Source organism: Pan troglodytes, chromosome 10, assembly GCF_028858775.2.
Source record: "Pan troglodytes isolate AG18354 chromosome 10, NHGRI_mPanTro3-v2.0_pri, whole genome shotgun sequence".
Classification (NCBI taxonomy): domain Eukaryota; kingdom Metazoa; phylum Chordata; class Mammalia; order Primates; family Hominidae; genus Pan; species Pan troglodytes.
In genome coordinates this window covers 101350900-101359846 of record NC_072408.2, presented here as the reverse complement: position 1 = coordinate 101359846, position 8947 = coordinate 101350900, and the positions used below count along the sequence as shown (strand labels likewise).

Below are 8947 nucleotides of genomic sequence, written 5' to 3'. Positions count from 1 at the left end.
AGGAAGATTTTTATTAGACTTTTTGATTATTATTAGACTTTTGGAGTCAGAAGAAAATGGAATAGCACACTTAGGACTCTCAAGGAAAGACATATAACTCTTTAAGTATAAAGGGCACAGAGAAGCTGTTATGAACATGCAAAAACTCAGGGAATATTGTTCCTATGCGTACTTCCTGAGGAACCTGTTACAGGATAAGCTTTAGACAACCAAAGTGACTAGACAGTCTCTGGTATAAGGACTGATGGTAAGTATTAAATATATAGGTACTTGTAGATGAAGACTAAATGAGAGTAAAAAGGGAGAGAATAATATGTGATGATTATGTGCCTTGACAATGTAGATCGAGTATAACTTTAAAAAATGAGGCAAGAGTGGGAATAAGGTATGAAAAAGTTTTTAAAAATGTCAGTAGTCATAATTTGTAATGGTTATTGTAAGTATTGTTATTTTGAAACTCTTCTGTATGTAATGTAGGATAAAGTAAATGAGCAGTTATGGAATATTCCATCACTTCTCCTGTTCTAAGAACCAGAACCAGCATTCTTGGTGTGGAAGAAGGAGTTGCAGAGACAATATAAAAGAAGTTAAGGGCCCAGGCATGGTGGCTCATGCCTGTAATTCTACCACTTTGGGAGGCTGAGGCGAGAGGATTATTTGAGCTCAGGAGTTCAAGACCAGCCAGGGCAACATAGCGAGACACTGTCTCTATAAGAAACACAAACAAAAAAAATGTTAAGGCATAGCACTGTAGACTTGAGTGTGAATTAGAAATATCACTGTCAAGTCATGAAATGTTTTTTACCTTCAAAATATATTCTCTAGTTCTGTTTACTAAAATAGCCCCCATATATTGACAAGTCTACCAAGTAACATAGGGCATCCCTGGAGCCCAGCTTGTGATAAAGAAATTACTCTTTTTACTAAAAGAAAACCAGAGCTTCTTGGATAAATGACTGATTCCAAACCTGTGGCAAAAAAAAGTACAAACTAGGCTGGGCATGGTGGCTCACGCTTATAATCCCAGCACTTTGGGAGGCCAAGGCGGGAGGATCACTTAAGTCAGGAGTTCGAGACCCGCCTTGCCAACATGGTGAAACCCTGTCTCTACTAAAAATACGAAAATTAGCTGGGCGTGGTGGTGCGCACCTGTAGTCCCAGCTACCCAGGAGGTTGAGGCAGGAGAATCGCTTGAACCCAGGAGGCAGAGGCTGCAGCGAGCCGAGATCATGCCATTACACTCCCGCTTGGGTGACAGAGTGAGACTCTGTCTCAAAAAAAAAAAAAAAAAAAAAACCCAAAAAAACAAAAAACAAACCAAAAAAAGTACAAACTTAACCTAGAACATTTTGTAATACCAGATAGCAAGGACTCTATCAACTACTAGGGTCATTTCAAAATGACTCAGGAGTCAACTTGAAGAGATTCGTAGTGGCCACAAATCAGACAATTTTAGCTTCAATAAGGACAAGAATTGGAATGAACTGAAATACATCGAATATATTTACATTTGTGAATTCATAGTAATAAAAAACTGGTCTCCTTTGAAGGATAACAATTAATTCATTATTTCAAAAAATGGATAAATAAAGGAAAGGAATTGGGCGTTATCCTGACTTTCCTATATAAACTATACTACTGGGTAACCACTAGTAGATGACGGAGGCCAGGTGTGGTGGCTCACACCTGTAATCTTAATTATTTGGAAGGCTGAGGTGGGAGGATTGTTTGAGCTCAGAGTTCGAGACCAGCCTGAGCAGCATAGGGAGACCCCATCCCTATAAAAAAATAAAAATAACTGGATATAGTGGTGTGCACCTGTAGTCCCACCTACTTGGGAGGCCAAGAGGAGAGGATCACATGAGCCTATGAGTTTGAGGTTATAGTGAGCTATGACTGTGTTCCTGCACTCCAGCCTGGGCAACAGAGGGAGACACTGTCTCTCTCTCTCTCTTTTTTTTTTCTTTTTTCTTTTCTTTCTTTTTCTTTCTGAGACAGAGTCTTGTTCTGTCACCCAGGCTGGAGTCCAGTGTTGCTATCTGAGCTCACTGCAACCTCCACCTCTGGGGTTCAAGCAATTCTCCTTTCTCAGCCTCCCAAGTAGCTAGAATTACAGGTGTGAGCCACCACACCCAGCTGTTTTCTTTATTTATATTTTGTTTTAAAATAAAAAGTAAAAACAAAACCAATAATGCTTTCCTGTCCCGGCCTGTGCGGCATGGGCTTGTGGGTCTCTGAGACCCAAAAATGGAGAGCATTTTCACACCCCAGGGACTGCTCCTGGCAGCTCTGTGGCTGTCACCATGCCACAGAACGAATATATTCAATTACACTGTAAACACTATGGATACCATTTGGATTACCATGAGAAAAAGGGAAAGAAGGAAAGTCGAGAGGCTCATGAATGTTCAAAGAAGGCAAAGAAAATGATTGGTCTGAAGGCTAAGCTTTACCATAAACAGCGCCATGCTGAGAAAATACAAATGAAAAGACTGTCAAGATGCATGAAAAGAGAAACATCAAACAAAAGAATGATGAAAAGACTCCACAGGGAGCAGTACCTGCCTATCTGCTGGGCAGAGAGGAACAATCTCGAGCTAAAGTACTTTCCAATAGGATTAAACAGAAACGAAAAGAGAAAGTGGGAAAATGGGAAGTCCCTCTGCCTAAAGTACGTGCCCAGGGAGAAACAGAAGTATTAAAAGTTATTCGAACAGGAAAGAGAAAGAAGAAGGCATGGAAGAGGATGGTTACTAAAGTCTGCTTTGTTGGAGATGGGTTTACAAGAAAACCACCTAAATATGAAAGATTCATCAGGCCAATGGGCTTGCATTTCAAGAAAGCCCATGTAACACATCCTGAAATGAAAGCCACCTTTTGCCTACAAATACTTGGTGTAAAGAAGAGCCCCTTGTCCCCACTGTATACAACTTTGGATGTTATTACCAAAGGTACTGTCATTGAAGTAAATATGAGCGAATTGGGCCTTGTGATGCAAGGAGGCAACGTTATTTGGGGAAATTATGCCCAGGTTATTAACAATCCTGAAAATGATGCATGCATAAATGCAGTCTTACTGATTTGACAGCAATTTTATATATAATTATTGAGGACTACACACCAATTGAAAAAACTGCCATTACTGTGATGTTTCTAAATACTACCAAACAGCCATACATGTCTGCAATGAAGAGATTTATTAAATTGTAAACATTTAAAAAGTAAATTAAAAAAAAAAACCCAATAATGATCACACATAGAACAGACCTGAGCCCTCCCACAGACAAGGCTAGCCAAACCCAACATAGATCAGACAGGCTTCGATTAATCCAAACTGTGAACATGAAATAAATGCTTACTGTTTTTTACACCTAAGTTCTGGGATGGTTTGTTACACAGCACTGTTGTGGCTTTTGCTATCTAATACAGTTCCAATTCAACACCTATATCAAATCTTGTCTAATTTCACTATTGAATGTGGAAAAGACCAGATACTTGTTTACCTAGCCTACCCAACAGTTAATGATGACCACAAGACTCAGTACTTGGAAATAAGCCCTGAGGAGAATTATCCTGTGGGGGGTTTCTGGTAAACATTTTCTTTCCTAAAGAGTGGTATGTAAAGAGCCTCTCTCACTGTCCTGGCTTCATATACCCCTGTCTTCCTGAATTTTGTGTGACAGTGTGATGCTGGGAGACATTTGCTGCCAAGAGGCAAATAAGTACCTGGATGAAAAGTCAACATTCTGAAGAAGTTGGAGCAAAAAAATAAAAAGTCTAATTTCTTGATTATATCTCCCTATCTTCCTTCATATTTCTTGGTTATGTAAGTAATAAATCCTAGTTGTTAGTTTTTCTATTACTTGCAGTTTACTTTTTTGTTGTTTTTTTGGTAGATCTCCTCTGTAATCAACCTAACTTTCTATTACTACCTAACTCAGACAGCTTAAAAATGTTCATAGTCTTTAATTCAGTAAGTAGTTCCATTGCTATCAATTTAGCACAAGAAAGTAATCCAAGATATGGTCAAAGAATATGTATCAAGGTATTATCTATAAGGAGAAAACTAGAAGATAATGTAAAAGTTCAATATAGAAGAATGATTAAATAAATATCGATAATATACATCCATTAACCTCTATCTTTTTGGAGAATACTTAAGGATATGGAAAATGCTCATGTGTAATAAAAAAAAGCATAAAACTGTGTGAGTTATGTCAGAGAAAAATAGAAGAGTAAGGATCTCCAAAAATTCTCTCCACCATAAAAGCAACAAGAAGGAAGCTAGCACAATTGTCAGCACTGACCAGAGAATGTTGATTCAAGAAAAATAGCTGAATTTCAATAAAAGCAGTGAGTTTTGTGGCATTTTGATTTCCCTTATTCCCATCCTTTTCTTCCCAGCTCTGAAGTAGGGTTGAAAATCAACATCCCACAATCATGTTTGCATCTTTCCTTGTCTCGCCTGGCCTTTTCTCTTCTCCTTTCAACCCTGTGCTTGCACTTCCCAATTAAAGTATCAGTGCTGTAATCCTTGCCTCAGGCTCTGCTTTTATGAGCCCTCAGGCTAAGAAGAATGAATATACATTAAAAAACTTGAATAAAACCTTCTGATATCTACAGTAGTAATTATGGAATTGAGTGTCCTTTATTTTTTTCTTTACTTTTTGGTATTAGCTGTGTTTTTGTCATGAACATGTTTTTCAGAATTAGTAAAAGAAACAAAACCCCAAAACAAAATACAAAAGCAACTGGGTTCAGCATGCCTCTTCCAAGAGAATTATTTTTACTTATCCAGAAATTAGGCAGTTACCTAAACAGTCTTTTGGGTTACTGATATGGCTTGGATGCTTGTCCCTTCCAGATCTTATGTTGAAATGTAATCCCCAGTGTTGAAAGTGGGGTCTGGTAGGAGGTATTGGATCATGGGGGCTGATCCCTCATGGATGGTTTGGTGCCATCCCCATGATAATGAGTGAGTTCTCTCTCTGGTAGTTGACATGAGAACTGATTGTTTAAAGAGCTTGGCATCTCCTATACCCCGCCACCGCTCTTGCTCCCTCTCTCACTATGTGATGTGCCTGCTCCTTCTTTGCCTTCTGCCATGAGTAAAAGCTCTTTGAGGCCTCACTGGAAGCTGAGCAGATGCTGGCACCATACTTCCTGTACATCCTGCAGAACTAAACCTCTTTTCTTCATAAATTGCCCAGCCTCAGGTATTTATAGTAACACAAGAACAGACTAATACAGATACTATCTTTTGGCACTTGCTAAGAATAGTCATTCATTCATTTATTCATTCAAGAAAAATACTTATTGAGTGCCTACTGTATGCTAGGTATGGTTCTAGGAAACTAGGATCTATCAGTGGAACAAACAACATCCTTGTTCTCAGAGAGCTTACATTCTAATGGGGAGAATGTGACAATAACTGAGTGAATGGAAAAAAGAGTCAGTCTGTGATAAGTGCTTTAAAGCATAAATCTGGGTAAGGGATTGTGAACAATGGAGGGGTTATGAGGTGCTATGTTAGCTATGGAATGACTGCTCTAACAGTGACTTTTGAGTAGAGAACTAAATAAAGTAAAAGAGATAAGCATGCAAACTTCTAGGGGGAAAAATACTTCAGGCAGAAAGAACAGCCAATGAAAAGGCCTAAGGCAGGACAGTGCTAGGCATGTTTGAGCGGGAGTGTCCTTGACTTGTCTGGGGAATCGCAAGGTCAGTGTGGCTGCAGCAGAATGGTATGGTAGGGGCAGAGAGTGGTGGAAGCGGAGGTTGAGGGGTGGCAGAGGTCCAAGGATGCAGGGCCTAAAAGGCCTTCGTGAGGACTTTGGATTTGACCCTGAGTGAGAGGGAAAGCCATTACAGATTTTTTTGTTTGTTTTTAAATTTTGATAATATATATATAACTTTAAATTTACCTTTTAAAAAAAATTTTTTTTGACAGAGTCTCACTCTGTCACCAGGCTGGAGTGCAGTGGCGCGATCTCGGCGGCTCACTGCAACCTCCGCCTCCCGGGTTCAAGCCATTCTCCTACCTCAGCCTCTTGAGTAGCTGGGACTATAGGCACGTGCCACCACACCCAGCTAATTTTTGTATTTTTGGTAGAGACGGGGTTTCACCATGTTGGCCAGGATGCTCTCCATCTCTTGACCTTTTGATCCGCCCACCTCGGCCTCCCAAAGTGCTGGGATTACAGGCGTGAGCCACCGTGCCTGGCCAAACTTACCATTTTAATTATTTTAAGTATACGGTGTTCAGTTTAGTGCCATTAAGCACATTATTATGCAACTGTAACCACTATCCATCTCCAGAACTTTTTCGTCATCCCAAAATGAAGCTTTGTACCAATTCAACAGTAACTCCCATTCTCCCCTCCAGGCAGCCCCTGGTAAATACTATGTTACTTTCTGCCTCTATAAGTTTGACTATTCTAGGTATTTCATTTAAGTGGACTCATATACTATTTATCCTTTGATGTCTGGCTTATTTCACTTAGTTTTGAAGGTTAATGTCTTCAAGGTATCATCCATGAAGTAACATGTGTCAGACTTTTATCGGAGGACGTGAGGGTTAATTTAGAGTGTCGACTTGACTGGATTAAGGAATACCTAGAGAAGTGGCAAAACATTATTTTGGGGTGTGTCTTCGAGGATGTTTCTAGGGCAGATTGGCATGTGAGTCTCAGTGGACTAAGTCGGGAAGATCTGCCCTCCATGTGGGTGGGCACCATCCAACTGGCTGAGGGCCCAGATAGAACACGATCCTAGGAAAAGGGAATTTGTCTCTCATTCTCTCTCCTGGAGCTGGATACACTCTTCTCCTCCTGCCTTTGGACATCAGAATCCCAGACTCTCTGGTCTTAGGATATTCCAGCATGTACATCAGCAGCCATTCCAGGTTCACAGGGCTTCAGCCTTGGACTGACAATTACACCATTGTCTTCCCTAGTTCTAAGGCTTTCAGACTTGGACTGAGTCACACTGCTGGCATCCCAGGGCCTCCAGTTTGCAGACCGTCTGTAGTGGAACTTAGCCTCTATAATAACATGAACCAATTCTCCTCGTAAGTCCCCTCTCATGTATCTACATCTATATATATATCCCATTGCTCTGTCTCTCTGGAGAGCCCTAACTAATACAGAGGGTTTTGAGCTGATGAGTAATGAGACTTTACTCACACTTCAGAAGGATAACTCTGGCTGCTCTGTGGGAAGAGACTGGAGGCGACCACAAAGGTGAAAGCGCAAAGACCAATTAAAAGATCATGATTATAGTCCAGGTCAGAAATGAGACTAGACTGGACTAGGGTGGTAATGGTGGCAGTGAAGAGACACATTTCAGAGTCAAGATATATTTTTAAGGCAACGCTGACCAAATTTGCTAATGGATTGGATGTCAGGTATGAGAAAGAGTACAGACGAGGTTGATTCAAAGAGTTTGGCCTGACAGCTGTTAGAGTGGCGTAGTAATTTACAGAAATGGCCAAGAATGGAAGCACAGTAGAGTTCAGTGGTGGGATGGGAGAGGGGTAAAAGCCCACTTCTGAACTGTCAAGCTTGGAATGATGATTAGTCATCCAGGTGGAGATATAGAATGGACAGTAGATCTATGATTCTAGAATTTAAGGGAGAAGAGAGAGGTTATGGCTTGAGATACAAAACTGGATATCATCAACTCATAAAAGGTATTTCAAGCTCTGAATCTGGATGAGACTCCCCCCAGTACCTGACTGCAAATCTAGACAAAAAGAGCCTGAGAATGAAGCTCTGGGACCCTCTGGTGCTCAAAAGCCAGGAAGATAAAAAGATCCAATAGAAGAGATTGAGGAGGAGGGAACAGTTCCTTAGGAGCAGAACTATGAAAGGGGGTGTCCCAGAGGCCCAGGACAGAGAATGTTTCAGGAAGAGAGATCACCAAGGAAGGTGAAGACTGGAGATGACCATGGGAATTGCAACGTGGGTGTCTCCTGGGACCTTGTCAACAGTGGTTTCTCATCACCATTCCACATCCCTGGGGAAGTCATTTCTGAGAGCTTATCTTCATTCTTTTTTTTTTTAATAAATTAAAATTCGTTTCTTTTCTTTTCTTTTCTTTTCTTTTTTTTGTTTTGAGATGGAGTCTTGCTCTGTCACCCAGGCTGGAATGCAGTGGTATGATCTCAGCTCACTGCAACCTCCGCCTCCTGGGTTCAAGCGATTCTTCTGCCTCAGCCTCCAGAGTAGCTGGGACTACAGGTGCACACCACCACACCTGGCTATTTTTTGTATTTTTAGTAGGGACGGAGTTTCACCATATTGGCCAGGCTGGTCTCAAACTCCTGACCTTGTGTTCCACCCACCTCGGCCTCCCAAAGTGCTGGGATTACAGGCGTGAGCCACCGCGCCCGGCCAAAAAATTCTTTTCTTTTTTAGAGATGGGACGTGGCTATGTTACCCAGGCTATTCACAGGCATGATCCCACTACTGATCAGTACAGGAGTTTTGATCTGCTCTGTTTCTGACTGGGGCTGGTTCACCCCTCCTTAGGCAACCTGCTGGTCTTCTGCTCCTGGGAGGTCACCATATCGATGCCAAAGTTAGTGCAGACACCAGATCAGCACAGAGCACTACTGCCCAGAACTCCTGGGCTCAAGTGGTCCTCCCGCCTCAGCCTCCCAAGTAGCTGGGACAACAGGCACGCGCCACCACACCCAGCTTTTCTTCATTCTTCTAGACGAGCTTTGGAGGGAGTTAAAGAGAGTGATAAAATGTAAGTACTATTTGTCCAGTAAGTGCCATCTCCCAGGGTCCTCACAACCTCTTCCTGCTCTGAGTCATGTGAGTCCTTGCTGCTGAAGTCACTGGCTATGCTGATCCTTGAAGTCACTTAGCTTCTCTTTGCGCTTCTCACCACCCTTTGGATCACAGACACTCCAGCATTTTCAGAGCTTGTCCCTGTGGCC

General features: G+C 41.6%; 1 pseudogene; it reads left to right on the top strand.

Moving 5' to 3' along the window:
- Nucleotides 1-2303: 2303 nt before the first annotated feature.
- On the top strand, nt 2304-3774 carry LOC737241 (ribosome biogenesis protein NSA2 homolog; annotated as a pseudogene).
- Nucleotides 3775-8947: the final 5173 nt, after the last annotated feature.